Genomic DNA, 16,570 nt, shown 5'->3' with positions numbered 1-16,570 from the left:
AAGTTTGATTAAACTTACAATTTTTTTTTGATCTTACAATGTACATGAATCACTGTTGCTTAAATTCTAGCTTACTGTTTTTTGGAGCACTCCTTTGCAATTACCAATATTGTTGTCAATATATATTCTGCAATAATATATATAGATATATACAAGTCGAGAAACACCATAGCACCATTGCCTACCACATCCTGTTTGTATGTATAAAACAGTGTTTCTCAGCCTTTTATGGCTAGCGGCATCCTTCAAAAATAATAAAAAGATTCCGGCACCCCTACAAGATTTTTCCGCAGGTAATTCATTAGAATGTCATATTAAAATTAAACAGTACTGAATCAACACACACAATGTAGGAAGTTATAATTGCATTTATTCCACTCTAATCTTTTTTTGGTTTGCCCCCCCCCCCCCCCTTTTCGTAAGTGACAATATCGTTTTTTTGTTCGTTTTTGTCAACGTTTAAACTCACCGTCCGAAGCTGGGGGTTTTTTAATGTAATTGGGTCACGACTCACGCGTCTTAAGCTAATGCAAAACGAAGATCGAGCGCAAAACGCTGTTTTTCGTTTCTTGTTTGGTCGACCATAAACGCGGGATATTTTTTCTCTCGCATTTCGTTATTTGTTCAGGTTGGCTGATTAGCAAGTGTGTGTTCGACAATTAACAACAATAAATCAAGCGGTCTCCGCCTTTTCTCGCTTATAACGTCGAGTTAGGCGGTGCTGATGTTTCTCGCAGTTTACCAATTGACTTTTCTGCATCCGTTTTGTTTACAATTTAATGCTATCTTTTGAACTAGATCAGCGCTGCTTTACTGTTGCGCCGTGGAGGGCTGCCACGTGCGTCGCGGGCAAACTTGCAATAAAATTAAAAGAAATGCCGTTATACCAAAAAAAAATCGCGCTCGCTTCGCTCGTCAGGTGTGCCCTCACTTAAAAAGGTTAAAAACACTGATTTTAGAACTATTGAATTAGCGTTTTTATGTTATGCTAGTCGAATAACACCCGGGAAAACGATCTTCGTTTAGTATTGCAGGTGGCCAAAGACATGCTTGTAATTTAGGGTGGTCCCGTACATGGATCTACCAAAATCAATCACATATATTTCACGGTCTTGTTTTCGATTTACTCAAGAAGTTAACGATTGCACTAAGCGGTATTATTTATGACGTCATCACAATCGCTATTTTATGAAGTCATAAACGTCAGACTGAAAAAACGGGGAATTCCCCAAGTTGAAAATTCGGGACCCCCCCTTTTTAAATTTCTGGATACGCCCCTGAAATTGAGGTATTGTGGCCTGAAGCGTTATAATTATTAAATTATTGCACATTATTTGGGTTAGGGCGCTGGTTAGCGTTTGGGTTTGGTTGGGTCAAGTATTGTTAAACTTAATCTTCTTATGCACAATGCAAATTAGTGCATTGTCCAAGACCTCCAAGTCTAAAAGTCGGACTTTTTGATCCTTGGAATGCACTGATTGTTGTAGACCTTTTTGCTTTGAACTGCACTGATTTCTGACGGATGGGGTGCTAACTTTATATATATGTATCTATTCCTGTTTTTGATCAAATAATTGTCTAAGTTTTTTTCATTTAACGATAATTAATTAATAGAGCTAATGAAATTTGATATTAAATTTTATATCAACCCCGTCAACTTGATCCTTAAAAAAGGGTTGAAAACAGTTTCTTAATGCAGAAGTATGATGACCCACTAAACCAGGGGTCCGCAAATACGAGGGCTAGGGTGAGGCCAATGCCCCTCAAAAATTAAAATATTGTAGTAGTTCCTTGGCCCTTTCCAAAAACATTCTCTAGATTCAGTATATTAAGATTTCTAAAAGAAAACTAAGAAATATTTACATGTAGGGGTGCCTCTGTTTGATCAAATATTATCTGTTTTCATAAAATTCGCCATTTTAACCTAATGCACTGTTCAAGCATCATTTAATCTGAACATCAATGGTTAAATGTTAAAATGTATCATAAATAAAGCAACATTCAACAGCTAATTGAAAGAACCTCACAAAAAAGATATATAAACCAATCTGAAACTAAATTAACTAAAAATAATGTGCATAAGGCCACAACTCAAGAATCAGAACCTGCTGTATACATCACAGATATCCTCTTGAATATAGAATGCTGCAAGCTCTAACAATTCTTATAGTCATCTCTAGGTGTTTCTATTCAAAGTAAAATGGATTTTAGTAAAATTATGAGCTGATCTTTATCTCCATTCTCCATTTTTGGTTAAGAATTTTTCTTGTAGGCAAATGAAACGTTATTTAGATTTTCAAATGGTAAGCTGTTGAAGCCTTTTTAAAACTTTCCAAATATAAGAACACCAGGAGACTTTCTAGCTGTAACCTGATCAGTATTAGAACTAGTAGTTTCAAACACCACAGCTTCCACTGAAGATTTGTATTTCCATTCATCAAGTAGCTTTTCTGTTGCTGTAGAGATCAGTTCTGTCATAGGTTCATTAGATTTAGTAGAAAGCTTTGGTGCTCCTAACAGCTTAATGCCATTAGTACCTGAAAGATGTATGGGAAACTTCTCTTTTTCCTTTGAATCCAAAGTCATCATAAGTTTACAATCCCAATGTTAAGATTCAGTTCCGGCCAGTGCCAGTGTTGGTTGCAATTGTTCTTCAATGACTTCAGCAGTTGCTTTTACAGTTTCAGTTGGATATCTCGGAGCTTAAGAGTGGTGAACGTTGATTTTTGTTACATCTCCGCCACATACAGTTATCAGGTCTGAGACAACGCAACAGAACTTACATGGTTTCTCACAGAACAACCAACATTTGAAGGATGTTTACAAATATCAAATGGAACATGAATTGTTGTGCCAGTTTTGATGGTGGGATGGTGACTACATGAACTACATGTGGAAGCTGCTTCTTATCCAAGATTACTGTCAGATCAGAAATCCATTATTTGATCAAATGAAGTATTTGCAGTAGTCCTTCCCACAGTGATTAACTGTTTTCGCTCCTCTTCTTTTTGTAATAATTCTGAAGCCTCCCATCGCGTTGCATTTTTAAAAATCTTTACCTGTAAATGTAGCTGTCCTGTCTGTCATCATGCTTTTCCAAAGGACATAGTCTAAGACTCTTCCAATATGCTTTCTGTCATATGCCTTTAGGTTTTGCAAACTTTTAACATATTTTTCATAAAAATTAATGATTTTTTCTTCAATCTTCTTCTGTGTAATACTATTAATACCAGCAAATGAATAAAGCTTTAAAATTTGACGTGCAACTTTTCTCGCAGCTGTTCTCTTACTTCCTTGCTTGCATGGATTTAATTCTTGGATCTCATCATTAAATGTGCTAAATGAAAACAAAACAGCATGGCCTACTACATACTTGTTACGCCCATGCGAATGTCATACCTGTCTGTTTAACAGGAATGGTGACTATCATGATTGCCTATTTAACTAAATAAAGAAGTATTTGCCAAATCAAGTAAAACTGCAAATACACAACAGTTCTATCGAAATTTAGTACTTTTTAAACTAATAAACAATCGATATGCCAAACACTGGCTTTTCCCTGCTAAACAACACGCTAAGCACTTTTCTCAGAATGGCACAAAAAAATTATTTCCTGCCAATTTTAGTGCATAATGTTCCTACATATTCAGCATTTTAAATATATATTGAATATGTGTAGAACAAGCACACGTTTTTTTTAGTAAATGGATCTTTCAAAAAAAAAAATTGTCACAATTTTTTTTTTTTTGAATAATTTCTTCGGTTTTCTGTTTGATTCTTCGGCCGACATAGTCGCCAAGTCTCCAGCTTTCTGTCATACTGCTGAGAGCCGTCTTACTTTGAGCGCGACTAAAATTGTCACACGAAATATGTACACTATCCCCGTAAAAAGTCGTGAGTGTTCGTTCGATCCAGGTGATGGCAAAGAGTGCTTGTAATCTAACACTATTTTGGCCATTACCACACCAAACTGATCTGCTTACCGCCATCTGGGTTTACTTCTAGGTATATGTTTTTAAAAAACTCTCCTCATTTTTTTTATTCCGTTTCTGGAACCAAAGCTCCGTAAGCACGTTGTTCTCTTAAAATTAAACTATGCAAATTTGAATCTAATAAATATTTTGTTTTGCCTAATGCGATATGTAATGAGGATTGTTGTCTCAATACATATTAAAATTTTTCCTAACATAAACTGCTTAACCAGGTTGTGCAGTTCTTCACGAATTTTAACGAAACAAGCTATTATAAGACTCTTTACGAGAATCTTCATGTTTGCTGAAATATATTTTTTGTGTGGGGTAATTCCATGTCAAAGCAACCAACCTATTTAACCCATATATTTTTTAAATTGCTCAAATTTTGTACATGTGTAGAGTTTTTCCATCCTGATTACAATAAACTTTATTTTACCAAAATTTTTTGAGGGGTTAAAAAGTTTCGCTGTTTTGAAATATTGGGATTTTGTGCTCGCTGAACCGTGAAATTCATTGATTTTTACTCATGCAAAGTTCAATCTAGCATAACTTTTTTACCCCTCAACCAATTTTGACAAAATAAAGTTTTCAATGATCTGGCTGAAAAAAAGTGTGGCAAATATAAAAGAAATCCAAGGTGTAGTGGATAAAATTTTCCTTTTTTCTGGTTGATTTGACATGGAATTACCCTGTGGTCAAGCGTCGTCCTTTTTTTTTAAATGAAAAGTTTTGATAACTAAAATCAGATGCTGGCAATCTGGCTGCGTTTGGCGCATTGAGTTAGGCTGGACAAACGTATTCAAGGCCTTTGTGTTAAAATGATTTGTTACATAGTGTCTTAAAACCGAGGTCAGCAACCTTCGGCCAGCAGGCCGGATCCGGCCCTCCAGTGAAAATCATCCTGCCGCAAACTCTTTCACAAACTGTACTAGGCCAGCATGCTCAAAATTTTAAACTGTTTTAACTATACGAAATTGAACAAAATTTTTCGCCGCACGTATCAAATTTGACTTTGAATTACATTGGTGTTTTGATGTGGTATTCTCAGACCAAAGGTGCCATGCGCATGACAATTATAAGAAGGAAATTCTTCGTAGCATGAAACTTTCTAAAATGCAATTTTCTCCAAATTAATATGTATCATTTAATGATAAACATTACCAAAAAGAGTCACAGCTCCTTGTAAATTTAAAGGTTTTGCGCTACACCCGCTACTTTCTTGTTGTAGTGTAACTAGACTCATTTTCACTGCATCAAACATTTGAGTTTGTCCCTGATTAAGTTATTATATTAAAGTGCTTAAAAGCCACACGTATTTATAAAAAATTGTTAGCGGAAATTTAGTACAGCCGAGAACTTGCTGAATTTTGTCTGGTCCGCGACTTGGTAAAGGTTGTTGACCTCTGTCTTAAAATTTATATTGCCCTCTGAAAAATCCTTAGATGCGAGCCTTATAATGTTGAGTTTCCTAAAACGATTGCGATGAGACGTCGGGCATTTTTAGTGAGTCACGCCAAAAAATCATTACACACCTTGCCAGTAATTATTGCACTAAGAAAGCGCAATAGCGGACGGGGCTTAAAGGGGTTATGGCGGGGAGTTGGTACCAGTGGGGCTGCAGCCATATTGGTGGCTAAATCATATTTCTCATCTGAATGAGACATCATAAGTAGTAAAACTCAAGGCTTCTTTTTAGTTGTGTTACAGAACTCTTTCTCTTTAAAAACGCATAACATATAGATCTGTCTTAATGAATAGAAACACAATAAACTAGACAGGGTGTGCGGTTTTTGTATATTTTGCTAGGGGGGTATAGCGCGGTTCTACTATATTATACCAGGGGGGTATAGCGCAGTTCCACTATACTTTACCAGGGTGTTACACCTTGGTTATTCTATATTCTTTAAACGGGTCTTATTTGTCAGTGTCCATATACTCCCAATGTTGTGCTTCCAGTTTCGGTGCTTTAGCAGGCAAAAGCGGAAGTGGCCCGAAGTTGCGTGTTATAGGTTGGACATGGTGCACTTTTACAAGTTTAATTGCCAGTGGTCTTAGCATAAATTTTGCTGCGAAGCAAACCTATAACTTCTCTTTATAATTAAAAATATTTGACATTTTTTTCTTGCACCCCTATACGCCTCTCATTGGGGACAAAAGTCAATAGAGTGACGTAATCGATTTAGTTCTTAACAGCTATCTACTCCAATCTAGCGGCAGAAAACCTTCAATAGAGAATTCATTCATATCGCTTGCTTTATTTTGGCCGCGAAGCGGCTGGCTCCCTGCTGTGCTTATTTTGTCCAGCGCATGCAACATTCATCGTGCAAAGTGTCTCGTCTCAGTGAAACTAAGCACGTGCGACTTGCCTTTTAGAAAGAGGCTTCTCTTAGTAAATTAACTTATTGCTTTTACAAAACAACATATTTTACCGCCGCAAGTTTAAATAAAAAATCTGCCAGGCAGTGTACACCACTTTGTTTGCAATTTTTTTGGCATCAAAAAATCACTTTAATTTCTATATTTTTGGTTAATTATTTTCCCCAATGGGTTAATTATTTTGAGTTGAAGGTCAAAATTTTGCTGTGAAGCAACCTATAATTTGTCTTTATAATTGAAAACTATTTAACAATGTTTTCTTTAGTTTTTTAGACACCTCTAAACACAAAAATGGCCGAATTTTAATTTTGCCCCCCTAAAATACTCCGTATTTTCAAGAGGTAAAATGTTTATTTTAACATCCGCTTTAAATGGTTCTCTAACATTTGTGAAATTTTCAGATTTTTATGTCATTTCCTTCTAGTGTAAATATATCATTGAAATTTCCTAAAGTGCTGTGCATTTTGACCCCCCGGATAAACAGTTCAGGGCTAATGTTTAAAAATTTTTTACTTAGCATTGTATATGCCATGTATCCATCATCCATAAATATATCAGATTTTTTTTACATTTTTTCATCTCTAAAAAGTGCCGAAAACCAAAATTAACAAAAAATGACAGTTTTACCCCCCTAAAAACCACCCCTTAGAACCTAGGCAATTTTTTTTATATTAGAAACAACTTTGGGAGGGTATTTAACAGTTGTGAAAATTTCATGTTCCAACTATGTTTTTTTCCTTGTCAAAAGTGAGCCATAAAAAATTGACTGAAAAAAAAAAAAAATAATAATTCGGACAAAAACAACATGTGTCCAAAAAAAAATTTTTTTTTTCGGGCCACATAATTACTGTGTTTTTGAACAAAGCTATTTTTCAAAAAAAATTCGAGTATTTGGGTTGTGAGACCTCAGTACTAGCAATTTTGGTTCGCACCAAAAAGTATTTGCGGACCCCTGCACTAAACTATACTAATATATATTTATATTGATCTATTGTAGAATGTATGTATACTATACACTTGTGGGCCTTTTTTAGTGGGCAGCAAGCTATTGTTTTATATTTAAGATTTATCATGTAATTGTGGGCCGCATGATAGCCAAACATACTTTGTACTGTTAAAAGATGGTGTGGCTAAGCAATGTAAGTATAGCCTCCAGTTAGAGTCAATGGGGCTGCAACCACAGGAATACATATTGGTTGCTTAATCATATTTGCCATCCGAATGAGACGTCACAAGCAGTAAAACACAAGGCTTTTTCTCAGTAGTGTTACAGAACACTAAATGAACAAAATGCACACACAGATTTGTCCCAATCAATAGAGACACAACCCACTAAGTATTTGGGTTGCAAGACCTTGGTACTAGTAATTCTGGGTCGCGCCAAAAAATATTTTTTAGGACCCCTGCCCTAAACTACTTTTAATTTAACCATAAAAATACCATTTTTGGTCTTTACTTAAATCTGTAGCGACACGTCATCACATTGTTATTTATCACAGAAAATTCTTTGTTTTATCGCTGATGACCGTTTAATGTTTCGTCATGGAAATATACTAATAAAAACCATTGCAGCAAAAGTTTGCAACCAAAGCTGTTTGACACCAATTTTATGCGTCAGAGTTATATCTGATGTCACGCGCATCCGTTTTATACATAGGTTGTTAAAGCGCTGTCGTGTGAGCAAAGTTTATGTTTTCGCAGTTACATTAGATATACGTTGTTGTTATTTGTGCGAAGCTAGAAATGATGTTGCAATCGTTTTTCGACGTAGAAACTGTATTTTTCGCGTCAGAAATAAGTGTAGAAGAAGGTTTGAGTTAACGCCCTTTGTCATGTGATTTTTTGTTAAATATTGTAAGAATTGACGACGTAAATCCTTCCTCTTTTCACAGAAATTTTCTAACTGATTTTCGTCTATAAATAGTGTGATCAATTAATAAAGAATGCCAAATACGCAGACAACAAATTCGGGTGGTTGTTTTCTGAGCTAAGGCTTTATACGAAGCAGAAGATGAACAATTCAATTTGAATGCAGTATATAAACATTTTAGTTGTGAGGTTGATACACCGAGGCACAACAAATTGCAACAGAAGGTTTTTTTGTTGATTCATGACCAGAAAGGTGCCAGAAACTCCCAAAAAAAGTCCCCGAAAATTCATAATGACGTCATCCATATTCCTTATTGGCTCAAAAATTCAAAGTTCTTCTAGATACTCGCAATTAGTCTCAAATTAAAGAATATATTGTTGTTAACAAAAAACTCAATTAGGTCAAATTGATTAAATCAACTCATTAAAGACCCTTTAAGAAAAATCCTGTTATTACGTAAAATTTGCACTAAGCTGCGCGCAGGCTGGTGAGAAGGACCTAGTATAGAAACTAACGCCTTGAAGTACAAAACATTAAATTGTTATATTAATAACACATGATATGACGTCATTATGATGACGTCACTGGACAAGTTATTTAATTAAAACTAAAGAGAATTACGCAATCAATTCTGTTAAATTTTGTTAATTGTTCAAAAAATAAATTGAAGCACCACATGGATGTAATTAACAGTTGTCACTTATAGATTATCGTCCAAGGTTTTTTCTTGGACGACAACATTTCTGCGGGACATTCCCTTGCGTTGACCGCATGCAAAAGTACATTGCAAATTATGCTTTCTGCACGTACATTTTACGGTTGTGCATGTCGTTGTACAATTACACCGTATCACCTTAAAGGAGGTTCTGTGTAGCTGCTCTTAAATCTGTTAAAATAGGCTTTAAAGTTCCATTGATATTTTCCATCCCCAGTCCTCTGGATTGAGGGAAAACTCTCGATCTTTCCACTTTTGAACCTGAAAGTATGTGCGCATACTATGATATTTTATGGAAGCGGATGTAGGGGGCAAATTTTTAGGTTCAACACACTTTGTTGAATTGCTAGCTATCTTTAAGTAGAATTTTCTGTGTCTTAACCGGTATCACCATTATAAAGATTATTCGGTTTTCCTATACCGAATAAACGTGACGTCATGTCGCATCCTAGTATTGCGTGTAGGAATAGTATACTCTGTGAGATTTCTTTTCCGAGTTGACGCTTTACCAATGTGATATCCCAAGTTTTTGTGCTGGATGAGTTACTTTTTGGAGCATGACATAAGTACAACTTGTAAAGACTATCCTCATCTACCTCAACGTGATGAATTAAGAGAACTATAGGATCTGAATCATCTCCAACTACAATTGTATTGGTTTCATTAAATGACTGGACAGCGGTTTGAATAATGAGGACATCAGCGTCTTCTGGAGCATGAAGAACAGTACATTTTATTGAGAAATTTTTGCTTGTTTTTTTAAATTTCTCAGAAACACCACAGAGCATGTCACCACGGAAGTCAACAGGTACTCCACTATTTCCATGTGTTCTTCTTGCGTGAGTCGAAGATTTAGTTGACAGTTTCCCACATTCGTAACCATCGAAAACAACAAAGAGATGATTTATATTTCGTCATAACATATTCACAATAAGTTTGACAAATTTCATTGTAAGTTTGAATTACTGGGATCCATGGTATTCTGTGAAGTAGGGATCCTCCATCAACTACATATTGGACTGGTTCGAGGTCATTAGGAACATTAACATTAACAGTTTTCGATTTTGTCCATAACGCATTTGCCAAAGTTGGTTTGCATGCTTGCCGCATCACAAAGGGGGATTCAAAAAGGGCTGTCGGTTAAGTACACAATTCAAACTTAAAACACTCTTTGAAAACATCTTCATCCAATTTTTTCGCAGCAATTACCAAACGTTGAAACAATAGATGTGGATTGATGTGTATTTCATCGCCATCAAGTTTACACATAGACTTATGCCCCAAATTCTGAAGCATTTTTCGTGTTCTTTAATTTTAGGATTTTCAGACCAAGTGACTTTGCTTCCAAAATGTTAACATCATTGTCAGCGTACGTTCCATTTGCAATGTTGCATAGCTGAGCTGTTGACATAAAAGGATTTCGGTCTTTAAAAAAAGAAATCAATTTGTTTTCGTTGCTTATGTATTTGATACCAGTTGATTCTTGAAGAGTGTTATTAAATTTTGCACATGTTGGCATTGATAAAAGCCATGTAATTCTTTGTTGCTCCATCATTCAACGGCCTCTAGTCAAGCGACCAGTTGATTTTAGGCTTCTCATAAGAACGAAGTCCAGCCCAAACTTTATCATTTCTTCTGACCACGTGGAAACCATTTTTAAATCTCATATAAATGTCTGGATGAGTTTCAGGGAGTTGCTTCATATCTTCCAAATATATTCTCAGGGACTTAGTGTACAAGTTATGGCCAGTCGCAGCCAGGTAGGGTAGCATATTTAATAGGCTCTGTAAGTGTAAACTTCAATTTCCAGTCCTTTTGCCCTCAATAAATAATTGCAAGATTTCAACTAAATCAAGACATTGAAACCACAATTCAGCTGTTTTACATCCCCGATGTGTTTGTCGAAAAGACTTGAGCTTTTCATTCAGTTCAATTAGTTGTGCGTTGGTATTTAAGTTACCTTGTGATACTTGTTTTGCTATAACCATATTATATAGTTCATGAAGATCTTGAAATATTGGTGAATTTGACTCATGTGATTCATTGATTGAATCGATGCTGCCTTTATTAGAGTCTGTCAAATTAAACTTTAATATTTCACAAAATATTGTTGAGTAAAGTTCAGAGCTAACAAGTAAATGACCCCTAACCGCCCTCAAAACCGCCTTTTCAGATAAAATGTGTTGAACAGCATTTTGTGAAAATATTTCTTCTAGGGTTTCGCTTAGACCAGTTCCACACATTAGTCACCCAATGCACCCCATAAAACTCATTTGTGCGTGAAATCCTCCTAACCGCAAAACCACTCGTTTAAGTTTGCTTTGTGGGGGCTCTGCTTGAATAATCATCATGGCCTTCCAATAAAGCGGTTGATCAAAAGTTATAATTGGAATAACTTATAGGTCGCTCGACATTTTCACATATAAACACTAACGTTGAATATATACAGGTTGGATCGCTTGGGTTTATGTCAATCATCGGTAAGCATATTTCCAAGGACTTTCCTGGAAATATTCTGGGTGTTCAATTGTGTTTGAAAACACGTTTTGCATGGTGCCACCCCATATAGCTGTTAGTTAGGCCGTCTACATGTACAACAGCAAATGAACTAAACTTGTCTGTTTTTTGCACAAAAATGATGATTTTGCACATATCATTATTTGCTTTAGTCAATATGACGTCATAATAGCATTCTATGTTTAGACACCTAGGTAGGCTACAAACAACCTTCGATAGGTGAACATATATTTCAAAAAAAGGCAATCTGGGTGATATCCCAAGTTTTTGTGCTGGATGAGTTACTTTTTGGAGCATGACATAAGTACAACTTGTAAAGACTATCCTCATCTACCTCAACGTGATGAATTAAGAGAACTATAGGATCTGAATCATCTCCAACTACAATTGTATTGGTTTCATTAAATGACTGGACAGCGGTTTGAATAATGAGGACATCAGCGTCTTCTGGAGCATGAAGAACAGTACATTTTATTGAGAAATTTTTGCTTGTTTTTTTAAATTTCTCAGAAACACCACAGAGCATGTCACCACGGAAGTCAACAGGTACTCCACTATTTCCATGTGTTCTTCTTGCGTGAGTCGAAGATTTAGTTGACAGTTTCCCACATTCGTAACCATCGAAAACAACAAAGAGATGATTTATATTTCGTCATAACATATTCACAATAAGTTTGACAAATTTCATTGTAAGTTTGAATTACTGGGATCCATGGTATTCTGTGAAGTAGGGATCCTCCATCAACTACATATTGGACTGGTTCGAGGTCATTAGGAACATTAACATTAACAGTTTTCGATTTTGTCCATAACGCATTTGCCAAAGTTGGTTTGCATGCTTGCCGCATCACAAAGGGGGATTCAAAAAGGGCTGTCGGTTAAGTACACAATTCAAACTTAAAACACTCTTTGAAAACATCTTCATCCAATTTTTTCGCAGCAATTACCAAACGTTGAAACAATAGATGTGGATTGATGTGTATTTCATCGCCATCAAGTTTACACATAGACTTATGCCCCAAATTCTGAAGCATTTTTCGTGTTCTTTAATTTTAGGATTTTCAGACCAAGTGACTTTGCTTCCAAAATGTTAACATCATTGTCAGCGTACGTTCCATTTGCAATGTTGCATAGCTGAGCTGTTGACATAAAAGGATTTCGGTCTTTAAAAAAAGAAATCAATTTGTTTTTGTTGCTTATGTATTTGATACCAGTTGATTCTTGAAGAGTGTTATTAAATTTTGCACATGTTGGCATTGATAAAAGCCATGTAATTCTGTGTTGCTCCATCATTCAATGGCCTCTAGTCAAGCGACCAGTTGATTTTAGGCTTCTCATAAGAACGAAGTCCAGCCCAAACTTTATCATTTCTTCTGACCACGTGGAAACCATTTTTAAATCTCATATAAATGTCCGGATGAGTTTCAGGGAGTTGCTTCATATCTTCCAAATATATTCTCAGGGACTTAGTGTACAAGTTATGGCCAGTCGCAGCCAGGTAGGGTAGCATATTTGATAGGCTCTGTAAGTGTAAACTTCAATTTCCAGTCCTTTTGCCCTCAATAAATAATTGCAAGATTTCAACTAAATCAAGACATTGAAACCACAATTCAGCTGTTTTACATCCCCGATGTGTTTGTCGAAAAGACTTGAGCTTTTCATTCAGTTCAATTAGTTGTGCGTTGGTATTTAAGTTACCTTGTGATACTTGTTTTGCTATAACCATATTATATAGTTCATGAAGATCTTGAAATATTGGTGAATTTGACTCATGTGATTCATTGATTGAATCGATGCTGCCTTTATTAGAGTCTGTCAAATTAAACTTTAATATTTCACAAAATATTGTTGAGTAAAGTTCAGAGCTAACAAGTAAATGACCCCTAACCGCCCTCAAAACCGCCTTTTCAGATAAAATGTGTTGAACAGCATTTTGTGAAAATATTTCTTCTAGGGTTTCGCTTAGACCAGTTCCACACATTAGTCGCCCAATGCACCCCATAAAACTCATTTGTGCGTGAAATCCTCCTAACCGCAAAACCACTCGTTTAAGTTTGCTTTGTGGGGGCTCTGCTTGAATAATCATCATGGCCTTCCAATAAAGCGGTTGATCAAAAGTTATAATTGGAATAACTTATAGGTCGCTCGACATTTTCACATATAAACACTAACGTTGAATATATACAGGTTGGATCGCTTGGGTTTATGTCAATCATCGGTAAGCATATTTCCAAGGACTTTCCTGGAAATATTCTGGGTGTTCAATTGTGTTTGAAAACACGTTTTGCATGGTGCCACCCCATATAGCTGTTAGTTAGGCCGTCTACATGTACAACAGCAAATGAACTAAACTTGTCTGTTTTTTGCACAAAAATGATGATTTTGCACATATCATTATTTGCTTTAGTCAATATGACGTCATAATAGCATTCTATGTTTAGACACCTAGGTAGGCTACAAACAACCTTCGATAGGTGAACATATATTTCAAAAAAAGGCAATCTGGCTAATTTAACTGAAGTAAATCTTCTGGGCCTGCAGCGGGTGACTATTGACCAAACCATTAATGTAATGCTGTTTCCAAATGAAAAGTTAAATTTTGAATTTTCCTGTTGTAATGGAACTGTTACCTTAAAGTTTACAGCTGTGATGTCATTATGACGTCATTTGCTCGTCTAATCGTTTTTATTTAATTAACTTTTTTGTTTGTTTGAACTTTACGTTTAATATAACACTAATCTCAAGGTGTTTGGACTATTATGAAATTTCAGCCTATATGGACATGCGTATGGTTTTGACATCATTATGACGTGTTAGACACTAAATTTTTCCGGGGACTTTTTGGGGGGAATTCCGGGGACCTTTCCCGATATGATTCAGCCAAAAAACCTTCTGTTGCAATTAGTCCTAGGTTTGAGCCTTTTTTCACCTAGATTTACTGGCCTACACCTCCACAAATCTATTCAAGGCGATATGTTTTCCATGATGTCTCGCATGGTGTAACTTAAAAACACTACAGTCTAATTTCTGTTAAATTAGACTATGCCATTGTTTAAAGCAATATTTGAATCTCTTACATTCGCCCAATGCATCATGTATCCTTTTTATTTATCTTTTTTATCCTTTTTGTTGACGTTTTGCCAATTTGAAATTAATTAATGCATTTTTTTTTTGTAGAAAAAATAAGTAGAAAAATATGTTTTTCGTTTCAGGAAAATATGCTCACTTTAATTCCTTGTGAATCATCTTCACCATAAAAGGAAATAAAATGAATGCTTATTTCATGGCTAAAATAATTAAAGTATATTTAGATGAGAACTCAATTTCATAAATATGGCTTTTAGGACAAATTACATAAGAACAATCTGACTCGCCCCAGATTTATTTAAGCCTACATTTGCATGAGCTAAGTAAACTAGCTTTTTGTTTTTTGTACATATGTTTACTTTTCTATTTAAAAAATTTTATTAAAGAAATGACAGACATTATAATGTGAAGCCTACACGTAATTCCATTAGATAATATTAGTAGTTGTCGGATTTATTTTTAGGATGGTCGTCGTTTCAATAACAAATTAATTTTAGCATTCCAGAGTGTTGTAGTGATTTCACTTACCTAAGTCACTGTTCTTAAATAACTTGACTTGACTCGAGTCTTTTGGACAAATGAGTTGGCTAGAACTTTGGTGATTTTATTGAATAACTTGGTTTAAAATCATCCGTGCTTTCATAATTATTTTTTTACCTAAAATTTGGTTATTTATCTTAATTTTTGCCTGTAAAATAATTTGCTTCCTGTAAATTGCGTTTTGTTATTTCTAGTTGAGTTGCTCATATTCAGGAGTTGCTCATATTCAGGTGATTTTAACCAGTTTTTTGGTAAACGTTTTGGGTCCATTTTATGTCAATGACCTGACTTTTTGACTAGATACAAAAATCTTTTGATGGTGACTTGACGTGAGCAACTGATGAATCAGATTTAGAATTGACTTGGACTAGAAAATAACTTGTGGGACTAATAAGTCATTTTGAAATTTACAACAATGGTTCAACGTAAGATTTTTCCCATAAACATGTCAGATATATAGCTTTATTTAGCGCGTTTATGCAAGCCACATATTTTATCATAAAGTTATATTTAAAAAATCAATTAGTATTTATTGTTGTTTCCTACATTTGTTTTTAAAAAGTCACCCTCTTTTGAATACAGCAACTGCCTCGCCTCACTAGAACCACGAAAAAACATGCAACAAAAAACAATGCTTTAATATTGCACTGAGAGCCCTGTTAATCTTTGGTTGAAGAAGCTGTTCACTTTCTCCGGCTCCGCTGAAAAGATCCGGATGTTGGGATTGATTGCTTAGCAGCGATGGCGATCACGTCCATGAGGCTTCCTGTCCCCACCGGGATTACAAGAGCATCCAGGTGAGGATGTTCTTTGAGCATCTATAGGCCGACTGTTCCTTTCCCAGAAATGATTCCAGGGCAAAAAGAAGCGAGGACTCGAACTGCTCCTCGCTCCCTGTGGATCTCATCCATCATCTTGTCTTTACTCGTGATGAACTTACTTAATTCTGTGAAATTTTTCAGATTTATATTATTGATGTGTTTGACAACTGCGATCTAGCCCTCTGTCATTTTTTGATCAGCAATAACAGCTTACTTATCTTACAGTGGATTTGAACTCCTATTTACAAATATTACCACAAAAACACCTGCTGGAACTAAATTATAAAAATAGTTCTCACCCAAAACAATTATCTGTTATCGACCAGCTGCATAAAAAAAAACTGTTCAAACCCAAAAGTTACCTTTAAACACAAATAGTGGACCCGCAATTTACCAACAAAAAAAAAGTTTATCAAATTAGGAATTTGTTTGACTTAAAGCATAAAAACACCTGTTTGAATATTTCATCAAAATACACCCTTAGGCCTAAAACCTAATTAGTACCTATATAAATAACTATATTGGGCCCAAATTTCACCTATAGATACATAGAGAATTCACCTAAAAAGAACTGTTGCAACCAGGACTGTAAAACCACCAGAGTCTAGAGTCCGACGTGCACAGTACCAAATTTCGAAACAGAAATCACACATTTGGCCGGCGTCAAACT

The sequence above is a fragment of the Ascidiella aspersa genome, chromosome 3 (assembly GCF_963924565.1).
Source record: "Ascidiella aspersa chromosome 3, kaAscAspe10.2, whole genome shotgun sequence".
Classification (NCBI taxonomy): domain Eukaryota; kingdom Metazoa; phylum Chordata; class Ascidiacea; order Phlebobranchia; family Ascidiidae; genus Ascidiella; species Ascidiella aspersa.
This window is presented reverse-complemented; position numbering follows the sequence as displayed.